This window comes from Neofelis nebulosa, chromosome 1, assembly GCF_028018385.1.
Source record: "Neofelis nebulosa isolate mNeoNeb1 chromosome 1, mNeoNeb1.pri, whole genome shotgun sequence".
Classification (NCBI taxonomy): Eukaryota; Metazoa; Chordata; class Mammalia; order Carnivora; family Felidae; genus Neofelis; species Neofelis nebulosa.
Genome location: NC_080782.1, coordinates 31,478,627 through 31,494,893, shown reverse-complemented (window position 1 = coordinate 31,494,893; position 16,267 = coordinate 31,478,627). Strand labels below are relative to the sequence as shown.

General features: G+C 41.2%; 1 long non-coding RNA gene across 3 annotated transcripts in view; it reads left to right on the top strand.

The window, feature by feature from the left end:
* LOC131505023 (uncharacterized) overlaps positions 1–16,267 on the top strand; it is a 232,039-nt gene that overhangs the window by 137,832 nt on the left and 77,940 nt on the right. For 2 of the 3 annotated variants that reach the window (XR_009258244.1, XR_009258242.1), the window contains exon 6: positions 13,335–14,006. The exons of the other annotated variant lie outside the window; for it this stretch is intronic. This is a non-coding gene — a long non-coding RNA (uncharacterized LOC131505023). Of the gene's footprint in view, positions 1–13,334; positions 14,007–16,267 lie in introns of those variants that run through there. 3 annotated transcript variants of the gene reach the window in all.

Here is a 16,267-nt window from a genome sequence, read left to right as displayed (position 1 = left end):
CCCACAGGGCTATTCCAAGGAACCAGGATAATAGTGTTGTTGCCAATGTGGCCGGCCTAGCAACTTGTGCCATGTGAGAGTGATTTCTGATGGTGCGTGGCTAAAGCCTTTATTACTTCTTTTAATTTAAAGCTTTGTCCTTATTTTTATGCGTATCAGAAAAATTACATAACTAGCACACCAAACTCATGCTTTCAACAGATATAATTTCTCAGGAAGAGTCTTAAGTGAAGAACAAGAGACAATACAAGTGTATATGTGCAACTGTGTGTGGGGGGGTAGGGTGGGTGGGTGCGTATAATGTGTAATTATGACAGAAAAGGAAGGTAGTGTCCTCATAAAATATCGGAGTCTGCAAAAACAGAATAAATAGAACAGCTGTCTGAAGATTTCAGGGAGCTTAACAAACGTGTCATTATTACTCCTCTGGAGGCCCCTGAGTTTCCTGGTCTACACAAGTCAACGAATGGTTGTCGACGCCTTCCATGTACCAGGCACTTCTCTGGTTTCTGAGGATATAACAATATACAAGGTAGGCAAAATTCCTCCCTCTTAGAGCCTGCATTCAGGTGGAGAAGCGCGTCTAAACGCACAAAATGGTTGTGCGGATCTGACCCGATGACGTAGAAAGAAAGCATTTGACCACTGCAAACACTCTATCAATGTCTGGTATTGTTGTAGTGAGATGCCAGAGGTAGGAATGAGGAATTGATTTGAGAATATCTAAAAAATGTCTGGCAGAACCCAGAGAAATGCTCTACTGTGGACAAATGTAAATTGTTTTTGTTTCTGTTGGGTTTTCCTCTGGGTTAAATTCCTGGAAAAAGTTTCCTAAAACTTTTGCACAGTGAAAGGGCTTATCTTAAATGCCTGCATTTGGCAATATGCGCTCTCTAGAGGTAACGGGAAATGTGAGTCTAATGAGTATCATACTAGAATGATGTATTTTAGTCTGCAAATAGTCAACCCAGCTTGAATTAATCTATCTGTAAAATTACTTTTCTGAATCAAATGCTCTTCTAAAATCCAAATATGTGAAAGTCTAATTTGTTTTCCTTCATTCCCTAATTTTAGAATTCTGTCCAAGAGAATTAGCCAATTTCCCTGGACTCGTTTTCTCTTTTTAAATCCCCAGAGTAACTTATTTCTTAACTGGGATTGGTTGCATTAAGTCTGCATTTATTGAATCTTCCTATCAATTCTCAAGTTGGCTACTTGACAACCTTGAAGGGGTCAGCTGCTCTTACGTGGGAAATTACTGCCTCCGTGAACTTACTAAGTAATATCCTAGTAGCTTGAAAGAGTTAAAGTAAGTTTCTAAAGCCGCATACTTTCCCAACAAGGAATAGCTTATGTGCTGAGAGACTGTGTTGAAAAATGAATAGTAATGAATTCATGACCAAATAACCACGCAGCAAAGACTAAAACCGGAGTATGATATATGGAGAGGCTGCAGCATACGAAGGCCAGAATGTAAGAGGAAAGATGTATTAGCCAGGCCTGCAAACAAGACAAGTCCATATAACTGTGGCTTTCAGGACCTCCGCAAAGGAGTAACTGAAGATGAGGAATCGTGACTCCTACGTTGTTGGGGTTTTTTTTTTTAATTAATTTTTTTTCTCTTCTTTTTTGTAAATATAATTTATTGTCAAGTTGGCTAACATACACTGCTATCACATGCTTGCCTCTACAGGTCTGCCTCTAGTGTTGTTACTTGGGGTGACGGTCCCGCTGTTCTGCTAAACAAGCTAGCGGGCAAAGCAGGTCAATTGTGCTCGTGTTTATGGTCTTAGTTTTAAAAGAAGAGAAGAAAAAGGAGCTTCAGGCTTTCTGTTTCGATTAAGTAGTCAGCAGATGAAACTATTTGCTAAACCTGGCTACCTGGTGTGAAATGCAAGGCTTATCAATTTGAAACGTGACGTAGGAATAGAAAAATGATTCTTAACACTAGATCTCCCAGAACTCAGAACCCAAAGGAATGTTGTCTCTTTTCAGCACATTCTCGTTGGGAGGTCATATACTTACTCTAATTGTGTTGTTTTCGTCTAAACATTTGGAACTCCTCTCGTGGAATTGTCTTCAGAGCCTGCAGAGCATTTTTCTGACAGTTCCACTCTGTGCCAAGTCTTCATCCTTTGGGGTGGGGTGGGGGATGGGAGCCAGGGCAAGGGAGTGGATTTAATGATTTCTGGAAAGAGCAGAAAGTCATCCAGAGGCCAATCTGGTAAATGGCGTGAGTATAACCATTTGGGGTTAAAAAAAAAAGTGCTGTCTATAAAGTGCAGAGCCTAGCTCCATCGTTTGGCCTGTGAGCTGACTCCGGAGGCAGTCCTCAAAGAGACCTTTCCAAGCAGCTTTGGTCAGTGACTGGCATTCTTTGAAGAAATGTATAGGGTCTCCTAAAATGGCTCCTTTGCAATAGCACCTCACCCACTTTCTTCTAGAAAACGAAGAGTGTGTGTTTCACAAATTGGCATGGTCATGGGTAGGGAAGAGCCATCATTTACTAAGGATCTAGAATCAAGATAAAGACTCGGGTAAACATTTGTCAGTAACACGGGGGAAAGAAAAGAATTTGCTGTGAATGTGTTGGCTGTTCTTTTCTCTTGGACCTCAGTTAGGATTCGGCCCTACTCTGTGTGTTTACCATGTGTGTCCTAACATAAGCCAGTGTCAAATATGAGACCCTTTGCCATTTTCCAAGTCAGTCCGCCCCCTCCCTCCACCGAAAGTTTGAGAGGTATAGCAAAAAACACCAACCCTCTACTTATAATTACTTAATTTATCGATTTAGTCATGTATACTTTTAAAATCATTTTATGGACTTACAAAATTGATACAGGAATAGCATTTTCTATATATTTTATATTTCACATAAAGAAATATTACTATAGTCCTATTTTTGTCACTTTCACATTTCAGTTTATCCCAAGTAACAGCATCTAGCATTGGGATAGTTGTTTTCTCCTTCCTGCCGTTGCATATTCTCAACATCCACTATGTGGCCACTTACTGTAATACTGTAAAAAGTGATATTTAAAAGCCTTGTTCACATTAACACCCACTCTCACAAATGTGAGGCCATTCACCTAAGTGAAAGAATAATTAAATATGTATTAAAGTTCACCGATTCCACTTCTAAACATCTGAATCTTGCATTGATCGAGGGTGTTTGGAGATAATGTATCTTCCCTGAAAAGAACTGTGTTATTCAAAATAAAATAATGATACGAACACCCTATCGTAGGAGACTCTGAATATAAAATGGTTCCCTCTTCTCACAAGGAGTGATTTTGGGGGGAAACCTTGCCTGGCATTTGAGTATACATACACACGGAGTTAATGATTTGTTTTCTGTTACCCACAGACATGACCATCTCTCTGAGTTGTCATTTCTATTGAAAGGGTTAAAACAGATTACAGGCAGAATTCAGAGTTCCCAAGAAGAAATGTGATAGAATGACATACACAAATGTGATAGAATAACAGACAGCGAACAGAAGATGTTTGATTTTCTTTTGGCATATAGGAGAGGGGAAATACAGTGCAAGTGTTTGCCCCTAGAGATGGGAACATATGTACTGGATTACAAAGCAAATACCAAAAAGCTCTACATTTTTGCATTTGAAGAAATAATAGAAAGTAGCTGAAGGAGAGAGGAAGGGGAAAAGTCAACAAGAAGGGCAAGAGTCTGTTTAGTTAAATAATAATGCTGTTTATACCAAGGCATCATCGAGATTCTGGCTTTGCACTCTCAAGATTTGGGTTCTTGTAAACCATCCTGTTTTGATGCCAACTCCCGTGTAAACTCTCACTATATTTGACGTTATGGCCGAAACTGATGTTCTAATCCTGGCCGTGCCTTGCAAGGTCGCCGTTCTCATGTGTTCATAATGGTCCATGGTATTGACGCCTCTGCGGGGACAGCAGCGGTCCATCAAAACGAAAGTCTTCCCGCTGTTGGCTGCAGCTTGCTAGCGTTCACATGTGATTTGGGAGACCAAGAAATTAAGGCATTCTTCTGGAGGATGGGTGGAGAGCCCTGGTTTTAAATGTCTCTTCCTTTTCTACATTGCAGGGTCTCAGAATGATGGCCTTCGAGGTACAAGGCACAGCTTGCTGGCTTACTACACCCTGATCCGTAATAATCTGCTTTGTAACTTCCTCTTACTGATCCCATAGGTGCTTTTCCTCCTAGTTTGGGACAATCACTGGCCTGATTTGGAAATTGCATTAAGTCCTTTAAAAAAGCTGATGTGATAGTCTTTTCTGTTTTCTGTATTTGCTGTTCCTTCTACAATGTCCCACTGCCCAGAAATATTGACAACCATATGGATTTAATCATAAATTCCTCTTGGACCCAGAAAAATGAGTTTATATATATCTTCTCGAGGAAGCCGGGAGAGGCAACAGAGGTAGTGGACAAAACTGGATGCAGCGTGAGTTGACCTGGCGTCTCATTTCTGTTCTCCCCCTTCTCTCTGGACTACGGGGAAATCACATCCCTCTGGTCACCTGGTCCCATAGTTATGAAACAAGCGTTGACTCAGTCACCTTTCAGATTTGGTCAAGGTCTAATAATCCGTATCTCCAAATAACAGTGGTTGCCAGGTATGGGGCACTTGCTTGAAAGCAGACACCCTGCAGAGATGTGCATGGTTCAGCTGTTTCAATCTACTGCTTTGACCTCGCAGATAGGGACTGTTACTTACAGGTAAAGAAACTGAGGCTTAAAAAGTCAAGTGACTGTCCTGGGGAAGACACCTTCTCTTTGACTGGATCCTAGCTAATGGGTTAATTCTTTTCTGAAGAAGCCAGACAGACAGTTCAGAACACCAAGTAACAGATCAGCCAGACGGACTTTTCAACCCACCTTTTGGTTCTTTTTCTTTCTTTGCTTTGCCTTTCGTAGGCCTCCGGTGGGCAGAATTGAGTTATTAAAACTCTTCTCTTCATGACCCATTACCAACATCAGTCCAGGTGAGGCTGCTCTTACTATTTTCATATTTTCCCCCTCCATCTGAAGTATCCCTTGCTTCCTTCTATGTGCACTCGCTGTACTGTGTCTCTATTTTTGCAGTCCCCCTTCCCTGTGTTTATCTAGACATGTATATCCTTGAAAACGAATGTTATTATGCATCAGTGTTTTTGATTTTCATAATTGCCATCAAGATTCAATTCTCATCTTTTTTCATTCTTTCTTTACTCAACAGTTTGAGATTCGTCAATGTTGTTAGGTGAAAATCTTGTTCACTGTGTCTAATGGTTACATAGGATTCCAGCATATTATACCACACATTTTCTTTATAGATTTCCCTTATTAACGGGTATTTAGGTTGGCTCCAACTCCTTGCTACCACAAACAATCTGGCATGAGCGCCCTCTAATATATCTTTGTCCACACTTAAAATGAGATTTTTTTTGAATTATATATGCAGGAATAGGATTTATGGGTCATCGTGTGTACGCATCTCACTTTCACGAAGCATTGCTGGTTGCTTTCTAGAAAGGCTGCATTGCTTTGTACTTCCTCCAGTGCTGTACGAGGATTACTGTTTTTCCACATGCTTACCAGCGCTAGTTATCTTCTGGCTTTCTAATTTTTGCCAATCTCTGTGTATTAAGTGGCATATCACTTTCACATTAATTTACATCAATTGGATTGCTAGTGAGGTAGTACATTCTTCATATAATTTTTAGCCACTTGGGGTTCCCTCCTGTGATTTGACTATTTATATCTTTGCCCATGTTGTTTTGTTTTGTTTTGTTTTTCCTTACTGTGGTTCCTAACTTTGCTGGTGTTTATGGTTAGGACTCTTTAATTTGTCTTATTTTCTCTTAGTGTGGGTTATTCTCTCCATTTTCTCTGCTTTGAACTTCATTTTTTAAAATTTTTTAGATGTTTATTTATTTTTGAGAGAGAGGGGAGAGCTAGTGGGGGAGGGACAGAGAGAGAGAGAGGGAGACACAGAATCCAAAGTAGCTCCAGGCTCTGAGTGGTCAGCACAGAGGCTGACACGGGGCTTGAACCCATGAACCGCAAGATCATGACCTGAGTCAAAGTCAGTTGCCTAACTGACCGAGCCGCCCAGGCGCCCCTAATTTCATTGTCAATATTGACTTAACTGAATTACAAGAGTTTCTTTCCACATCTTGACATTTAATTATGTGTGGGTTTTAGCTGTTGTCATTCTCCAAGTCTGTCACTTCTGTTAGCTTTATCAACAAAGGTTTTCTTCATTTCCTTCAATATGTCCTAATACCTGATTTATCTTCTTTTTGGTTTTACCTTAACCCTTTGAAAGTTCTTATTTCTCCACGTAAATTTTAGAATCCATTTTTTTATTTTAAAATTTTTTTCTGGGATTTTTATTGTAGTTGCATTGAATTTAGAGATTGATCAAGGGAGAATTAACTCTATGTGATGTTACAGCAAGCTGTTAATATACATGATATTTAATGTTCCATTTATTTAGGTTTTCTGGTATATATGTGCTTTAATAGTTTAAATTTTACTCTCTATAAAGCTCTGTGTTTTCTTTGGTTGATGTCTATATGCTTTATAGTTTTTTGTTGCTACTATGAGTGGGATTTTATATTCTATTATATTTTCTGTGGATTATTGCTTGTTTATAGGAACACTGTTAATTTTGTGTGTGTGTGTGTGTATTGTGTGTGTGTGTGTATGTATATGTATATATATATATATATATATATATATGTATATATATATATATGAAATAAACTTGCTGAACTCCCTTTTAATTATAATTGTTTACTTTTCTTAGGTTTTCTAAGCATTTGATCATGGTATTACAATTGCAAATAGTAACAATTTGGTCTCCTTCCTTCCTGGTCTTACTTAATGCATTGACCAGGACTTCCTGAACTCTGTTAAAGAGTAGCGGTAACACCAAGGCATTCATGTCTTGTTCCTAACTTAAAAGGAAATTGCATCTAAAATTTTTTAATTAAATTTGATAATTGCAATAGATCATTAGTAGAAAGCCTTTATCAAGTTAAAGAAGTTCCCCTCTATTCCTCGTTTTCTAAGAGTTTATTTTAAAAACTTAGATGTTGAATTTTATCCAGTGTTTTTACTTTTTTTCTTTTTAGATTTTATTTTATTTTTAATAATCTCTATACCGAACGTGGGGCTGAACTCACAACCCCAAGATCAAGAGTCACATGCTCTGGGAATGCAAACTAGTGCAGCTACTGTGGAAAAGAGTATGGAAGTTTCTCAAAAAATTAAAAATACAACTACCCTATGACCCAGCAATTACACTACTAGGTGTTTATCCAAAGGATAAGAAAATGCTGATTCGAAGGGGCACATGAACCCCAATGTTTATAACAGCACTATTGACAATAGCCAAAGTATGGAAAGAGCCCAAATGTCCATTGACTAATGAATGGATAAAGAAGATGTAGTGTGTGTGTGTGTGTGTGTGTGTGTGTGTGTATGTAATGGAATATTACTCAGTGATCAAAAAGAATGAAATCTTGCCATTTGCAACAATGTGGTTGAAACTAGAATGCATTATGCTAAACAAATCAAGTCAGTCAGAGAAATACAAATATCATATGATTTCACCCGTATGTGGAATTTAAGAAACAAAACAAATGAACATAGGAGAAGGGAAGGAAAAATAAGATAAAAACAGAGAGGGAGACAAACCATAAAACACTCTTAAATACAGAGAACAAGCTGAGGTTGCTGGAGAGGAAGTGGGTTGGGGGGATGCGCTAAATGGGTGATGGGCGTTAAAAAGAGCACTTGCTGGGATGAGCACTGGATGTTATATGTAAGTGATGAATCACTAAATTCTACTCCTGAAATCATTATTACGCTATATGTTAACTAACTTGGATTTAAATTAAAACATAAATTAATTTAAAAAAAAGAGTCATGTTCTCTACTGACTGAGCCAGCAAAGCACCCCAATCCAATGCTTTTTCTGTATTTGTTGAGCTAATCACATGATTTTTCTCCTTTACTCATTCAACGTGATGAATTATTTTAATAGTTTTACATTTTCTCTTCCTGAACCATTTTTCTTTAATGGGACCTATTTGACCATACTTTATGTTTTAAATAAATTATTGAATTCTGATAGCTGGTATTTTAATTAGGATTTTTGTGTTCATGTTCATGAGTGAAACTGATCTATACTTTGTCTTCTTGAACTGGACTTGGTGTCAAGACTAGACGAGCCTCACAAAATGAGTTTGACCCTTTCCCTTTGAGTCTTATTTGTGCAATAGCTTGCTGAAGACAGGGAGATTCACCGCGAAACAGCCCTTCTCCCGGTTTCCCCATAGGAATAAAGGGCAACCCATTATCAGAACAAAAGCACTGACTCTGATGTCTCTCTTTCTTTCACATTCATTCACTTTCTGAATAAATCATACTGCTTGCACCTTTACAGTCCATCTCCAATCCAGCCATCTCTCCCCTCTACCACTTCCACTCTCGTCTACGTGAAATAACGATCACGTCTGGATGGTGCGCAACCTTGTGTTTGGGACTCCTGTGTTTGCTTTCACCTCTTTATAGTTCATCTCATAGTAGCCAGCATCTATTTACAGCATCAATCAGATCATGTGACCCTGTTAACATCATCGCCTATCCATCCCATTGGTGAAGGAGGAGTTCCCACCTTGGGCCCCTGGTGTGGCTAATGGCTCCAACACAGGACACCCAACACTGGACAGATGAGACTGACAACAGTTTATTAGTCACTGCACACTCACAGTCTGGGGAAGCACGCTGCCTGGCATGCATGGCCTGCCTGGTGGTTGCACCAGAAACAGAGTGAACAACCAGGGGTGGTGGGAGGCAGGCTTTGTAGTATCAAGGCTGTGATGCCCCTGATTCCCACAGGAGGATGTGATTGGTTGAATAATTTATGGATAAGCAAGAACTGCACCTTGTCCATGATGAGCCAGTTGTTTGGCTAGGGCATCTATTCTGCAGAAGCAGGACGGGGAGGGGCACTCATGGATGGCCATTTCAGGCCTCCCTAGTATCCCCCAGCTGTCAATGGAAGACATAACATTGGACTTTATTTTTAGGCGTGAGACCACAAGCTTCCTTGTCAAAACTTTACAATGGCACCTACAAGGCCCTCCGTGGTCTGACATCTGGCTACCTCTCTGGCCTTATTTCCTACCCTTTCCCTTCCTTTGTGTGCTCTATTCAAGACACACTGACTTGCCTGTTTTTACTCAAACCCATCAAACGTGTTTTCACCTCAGGCCTTAGTCCCTTGCTTTTCGTCCACTTGAACATTCTTCCCCCAAATGTCTTCATGACTTTTTTTTTTCCATTTTCTTTGGATCTCTACTCACTTTCTCAGTGTAGAATAAAAAGCATTATTTTGCATGCTTCCACGCTTTATATAAATGCTACTATATTTTGCTTTTCTTCTTCATTCTTAAAATTCATTCTTGAAATTCATCCAGGTTGCTACATTTATCTATGTATCATTCATTTTATCTACTGTATGTATTCCATTTGGCAAGGCCAGCAGCATTGATTCATCTCATCTCCTATGGATGGATGTTTAAGTTGCTCCCAGGTTTTTCTCTATCACAGACGATGCTTCAGTGACTAGCCTTGTCAGGTCTCCTTGTGAACCCGGATGAGATTTTTCTTTAGGGTATGTATGAAAATACAGAATTGTTGATCAAAGGGTACCAGGAACTTGTTGGGAGTTGGTCTCAGAAGTGGAGCTGGGAGAGTCATATGCAGTCTTCCTCTGGTTAAAAGTGTAGAAACTACTAGAAGAGCTGAAAGCCCTGAGACCTAGAAAAGACACTGACTTAACTAAGTGTTGACAGTTGTCCCCCGGTTCACAGAGGAGTTTCTACTGTCTGTGAGATGAGTCATTGCTCTTGGATACTGTCACTAAGGGCCACCCTCTGTGAAGCATCTGTTACCGCTGACTGAACTGTGGCAAGCTGCTCCCATTGGCAGGAGTGACTACTATGGCAAATTGTTAGGCTGGGGGTTCTTAACTCTTAGAGATGTTGGACTTTCTCCCTCAGCCTTAGTGAGTCACTCTTTACCTACAGGGAAGAATAGAGAGAATTGGTCTTTGTCAATAATCGTTACCAAATTGAGAGAATAACAGTTTCCTATGGGAATCCTTGGTAAGCATCAGATGCCTAGAAACTATGGAAAGAAACTCAAAACATCTTCAGAGCTCTTGAATTAGAGCCCGACTTTCAGATTTCTGATGGAGGGTGTGGCCCAGGAAAAAATGGCTTTATTGGCATGTGCATCTATTTACTTTCTCTCTCCTCTAGTCCTTATTATTATTTTTTTTTATTCTCTCCCTTCCTCTCCCCCTTACCCTTTCTCTATCTCATTTTCTTGGTCTCTTGTATATGTGTAAGATTTGTTAGTAGTATTTTAAGACCCTACTTGGCCTCTGTGGTGTTCATGTTTTGACACCCGAGAACGGAGGAAATGTTTAATACAATGAGTAACAGTAAAGGGTTCAGAAGAAAACTGTGAATACTGAGGAGCCCCACCCTGGAACTTGTTCTTTGGCCTGACCATATGAGCCAGTCCTTGGTGTGACTCTCTTGGGTGCATTATAGGAGTCATGCTTCCCCTCCAAGATGTCATCTTGAAGACCCCTGGGTCCCAAGAACCTCACAGAGGACTGGGAAGATGGCTATGATGGCCTATTTTTTTCAAGTTTACTTACTTATTTTTGAGAGAGAGCAAGTGAGTGAGAGAGAGAATCCTAAGCCGGCTCTGAACTGCCAGCACAGAGCCCAATGTGGGACTCAAACCCATGAACCACGAGATCATGACCCCAGCAGAAATCAAGAGATGGACACCAGCCAGGACTGGACTGAGCCAGCCAGGCGCCCCTATAATGGCCTACTTTTGATCCCAGAAACAGAGATGAGTTGATTTTTTTTTATATGGAACACCATGATGCATGGGTACCCAGTTCCCTCAGAAACAAGAGCCAAAGGCAAGACAGAGTGAAGGCTAAAACATTCGATTGAAAGTCAGGAGATTTGAGTCCTAATTCTGACTCTGCCGCTATCTAGTTGGTGACCTTTGGCCAATTACCTAACCCTCTGGGCTTAGTTACCTTATTTAAAACATGAGGGTTTGGAGGTAGATGATGTGTGATTTTTATCAAAATTTCCTAAGCACTCAAATTTTTTAAGCACCTGTTCAGAGGATACAATCTACTTCTAAGCAACTACCACATACAATCTAAAGTGTGTTTTAGCTCTAAAATGTCTTGAAATTGGAAAGGATTTCTTTTTTCTATGTCCAGGTTCACTTGAGTTGTGATCATTTGAGATCCTGAGTGGTTTTACAGATGCCATGTTCCTAAGGGGGTCACATGATTTCTCAACCCAAATTCACGCCTGGGCAGATTGGAGGATCTCTACTGTTTTCTCATTATGCAATTACCTTCTGGGGGACACAGTCTTCTTGAAGTTATATCAGTTCTGTCTTACCATGATCACTCTATTTCTCAGTCCTTTTATCTATGACTCAGGGGGAGTAGGTCCCAGACCCACCATATTGCACCTATTTGGGAACATATAATCTACTTCCAAGCTTAACAGTGGGAAGCATTGTTTCAATTAAATATTTCCCAACAGTAAGGACTTAAGTCTACTTCTATGGCTTCCCAAGGGGCATTTTCCATGAAACTGAAAGGAACATTCTTTTAAAGAGATTGGCAAAGGCGGGCATCTCTTATTAACCATTGTGAGAACAACTTGCTTCTTGAATATGGCTGCCATATTTTTGCCCAAAGCACCAAATTCTCTTATTACTTTCCTACCCAAAAATTGTCATCAGCCCTATTGCCTATAGAATTCAAGCTTGTTTACTTACTTTTTTTTATGTTTATTTACTTATTTATTTTGAGAGAGACAAAGCACAAGCAGGGGAGGGGCAGAGAGAAGAAGAGAGAGAATCCCAAGCAGGCTTTGCACTGTCAGTGCAGAGCCTGACGCAGGGCTTGAACTCATGAACCTCAAGACGAACCTCAAGATCATGACCTGAGCCACAACCAAGAGTCTGAGGCTCAACTAACTGAGCCACCCGGGCACCCCAACTTACTTTTTTTTTAAGGAAAACTTCTGTTCTGTGGCCCCATATTACCTCTCTGTCATTATTTCCCATTGTTTCAGCCTGCCCTACACACCTCCTCTAGTCTCAAGCTTATTTGCACCCCCAGGGAATGAGGAGAGGGAAAAACTTAATTGACTAGCTACTATGTGCTAATAACTGTCATGGGTATTTTCCCATTTGTTGTTTGATTTCATCGCTGAAGAAATTAAGGCTCAAAGAGTTTGTATACATTGCCCAACTCAAAAATAGAAAAGCTGGAGTTGTTCCCAAGGGCTATTTGACTTTGAGTCCATAGTTATTTTGCCTAACACCTGCCTCTCATCCAGGGGTCCCACATCCCAACCTGCTAATCAGGAGAGTTGTTGTGGGAATTGTTCCTGCCAGACCTCCCCAGTATCTGCTCCTCTGGCCCTTCTAGTCACTTGTGTAAATACCTAAATCCCTGAATTACTTTCTTTTGGCCTATGTAACTAGAGAGACCAAATCCTGACTAATACAACCTATTATCAGGGAATATTTTTTTATATAAATATTAGTATCAAATTATTTTAGAGCTTAAACTTATTTTATTTATTGTTATTTTTTTAAGTAGGCTTCATGCCCAGCACAGAACCGAATGCAGGGCTTGAACTCATGACCCGGAGATCAAGACCTCAGCCAAAATCAAGAATTGGATGCTTAACTGACTGAGCCACCTGGGTGCCCCTTTAAAAAAATTTTTAAAGTAATCAAACCCAATGCTGGGCTTGAACCTATAACCCCAAGATCAAGAATCTCACACTCTACCCACTGAGTCAGCCAGGCACCCTAAGAGCTTAAACTTCTTTTAACTTTGCCTCTTTGTTTTACTGATGAGGAAACTGAAGCCCAGAGAGGTAAAGAGAATTATCCAAAATCATATAGTTAGTGACAAAGTTAAAACGGTGTCTTTGCCCCAAAACAAGGGACCTAATGGCAGACTGACAGAAGTATTTTAGAATTTTAGAGGTTTTTAACCTGAATCCCAATCTTGAACAACACTCACTAACTCTATCTCTGTAGAGAAATCACTTCATTGCTTTGTTTCTCAGTTTGTAGAACGGGAATGATCATAACCTTTTGCCCCATTATGGTGGATATTGGAGATTTCACATGTAAAATGCCTAGTACAGTATCTGTCTCATTATGTATGCTCAATAAATGGTTAAGTGCGTTATTCTCTATTGTCCAGAATCAGCAAGGCCAAACTTCTGCACATTGAGGACGAACTGGAAAATGTCCAACAAAGACAAGCACCTTTCACTGTTCCTCCCACCTAAACTCCAGAATATTCAACAAACACTCTGAAAGCAAATGGACCAAGACTAATGAACTCCAAATCTGATCGCAACAATTCATTTAGTATTGCACACGGCAAAGAGTAAAAGAGTTTCTAATTAAATAAAGAGTCATGAGTTTTGCTCCATAGCACATCTAGTGCAAAGTTCAGGAGGGCATAAAAACATTACATTTTTCTTTCTTTTTTTTTTTAATTAAAAAAAAATTTTTTTTTAATTTATTTTTGAGAGAGAGCGAGAAAGTGCACAAGCAGGGAAGGGGCAAGAGAGAGGGAAACACAGAACCCAAAGCTGGCTCCAGGCTCTGAGCTGTCAGCACAGAGCCCAGTGCAGGACGTGGCTCAAACTTGCGAAGCGCGAGATCATGACCTGAGCTGAAGCTGGCTGCCCAACTAACTGAGCCACCCAGGTGCCCCACATTTTTCTTATTCTTCCTGAAGAAAAGTTCAGCTTACTGTTATACTTTGAAGCCATGTCATTTTTTCCTCAATTCCTTTTTTTGTAGGAGGGAGGGTGGGGTAATAAAAGTCTGTTTTTCAAATACACATGGGATAGTGATAACAGTATTATTTGTATTTTCAGTGGATATTGAGAGGCATGCAAAAGGCGCTGTGAAATTTATAATCACATCACATTTTTTCATCTCTAAATGTCAGGGAGGTTGAAGAGTTCTAGAATGGCAAAGGTTCTAAGTCATGCAGAGCTCACACGCTTTAGGATGCAGACACTCACCTGCTGCTATGCTCTCCCTGCGCATTGATTGACTTCGCTTATAGACAGTATCTGTGCAGGGAGATATGCATGTGAGCGGCAGGGCATCCAAAAGAGGCATCTCTCTTGAAGGTGACTGGTTGATGTGCATGTCAGGGAATGGGTGAACACGGCTGGAAATCTCGGCTGAAAGTCTGATGTCTTTTGCCCCAGTGTTTATAATGTTGTATAGTACTTGGGTCTCAACAGAAAACAGAGTACATGAAGGGCAATATTTGAAGAGCGTGAAAAAGGGAACTACTTGTAGAGGTGTGGACAGGGGGTCAGAAGGGGCAGTGAGGCACCAAGGGGCTGAAACAGTGAGTGGCATCGCCACCCCTAGGCTTGAAGGGGCAAGACAGAGGGCAGAGTTACTGGGACCTAGTAAGAGCTATAAGGTGGGAGAGGAAACGTTTGATAGGAGGAATTTGACCGTCAGTGGTTTGACCCTTAATGTACTCTGTTTTCTGTTGAGACCCCAAGTACTATACTATCAGGAGTTAGGGAAGTCAAAAATGCCCTGACCTCACTCTCTCCCACCCTCTGATCTCCTACCAGTGCCCTCCAATGACTAAACCCAAGAGAAGAAGCCCACTGATGCAAACCTTACAGGCCAACCTCCGTGGGATGTAGGGGAGTGGAGATGGCTAGAAATGGGTTTGGAGGTGCCAGTGGAAGAGAATGCTGCGCGGCCAGTCTGTGAGTGCAGAGAAAAACACAAAAACATTTTTTCTTTCGTTTTTTTTCTGCACTGCAATGGCTCTATGAGTAATTCACCCTTACTGATGAAAAAAAGTATCTACTATATCCCTTTCCCAGATCGTATTCGATATGGCAGTTGGAAGGTTAAACTCAATGCTCTGAAAGAGCCAAATGCTCTCAAATGGGAGGATGTTTCACTTTTAAGCCAAAGTAAGATCCCTAAGGCTTGATATATTCGATAGTCTGAATATGTCAGAAATTTAAGGGGCCCATTAAGTCGCACTCCTGTTCCTTGCTCAACATAGACATAGCAATGGGGCGGATCAAGATTTTTAAGTCACCTTTAGTATTGATAAGGCCTATATTAGAAGACAAACTTTGGTAGCAAGGCCAAATGGGTTCCCAAAGAGTGCTGCAGAATATAATTCCCCCACCCAGTCATAGGCAAGGCAGGAAAACTTCAGGTCTTGCCCACAGAGGCAAAGTCTTTACTGCTGAACTCTTGAGCAGGTGAAAATACGTGCTTCATGCATATGGACAGATCCCAGATGAGGAGACATGAGGGCTGAGGTGCCTTCTTTAGCTGCTTCTCCCCGGTTCAGAGGATAAATCTGTCCTCATCCCAGGCTGGGAAGAGTTCCAACAACACTTAAAACATATACAAACAGACAAACCAAAACAACAACAACAACAACAGACAAACCAGACTGAGCCCTGGTGCATCCACCCATTATCCCCTTTTGGATGGCAGGACCCATGGTGGGAGCCATCTATGGGAAAAGGGGATCCAGTTGTCTCTCAAGGAATGCATTGGTGCCCAAACACACCTTCTGGGACTGGGAGCCCTCATTGGAGCTCTTGACACTGATCTGCACAGCTTCTTGCGGGAGACCAGGTCCGCGTCTCCCTGCTCCCCCCAGAGCCTCTGTACCCCTACGCTGTGGGGAGAACGCAGGAGGCCCGGGCTCCATCCCCGCTCTGTCCTCCAGGTGGCAGAAGCACTATCCGGACTGTCTGGTGCCTGGGGCAGCCTCAGGCCAAGCCAAAGATAACATTGTGTCCGTGCACAGGAACACACTGTGCTTTTTTAGGTTCCCAGGAAACCAAATCGCGGTGAAGGTCAGCAGTGTTCTTAGACCACGGATAGTTCACATTTCGGGTTAAGAAGAACAAATACGAGGCCCCAGGACTTCCTGCCATCAAGGGCTCAAGAGCCCCCTCTTAGGCCCCCTCTGATCCTCTGCTAACCAGGTACTTTCAAGCCCTGTTTACTCAGCGCAGACCTTCTTGAGCACCATAACTGAAGCACTCAGTGTAGAAAGCTGCTCCGGTGGATCTGGAGAGAGAATTAAGGAGTTGCAAAGAGCTTCCTGCC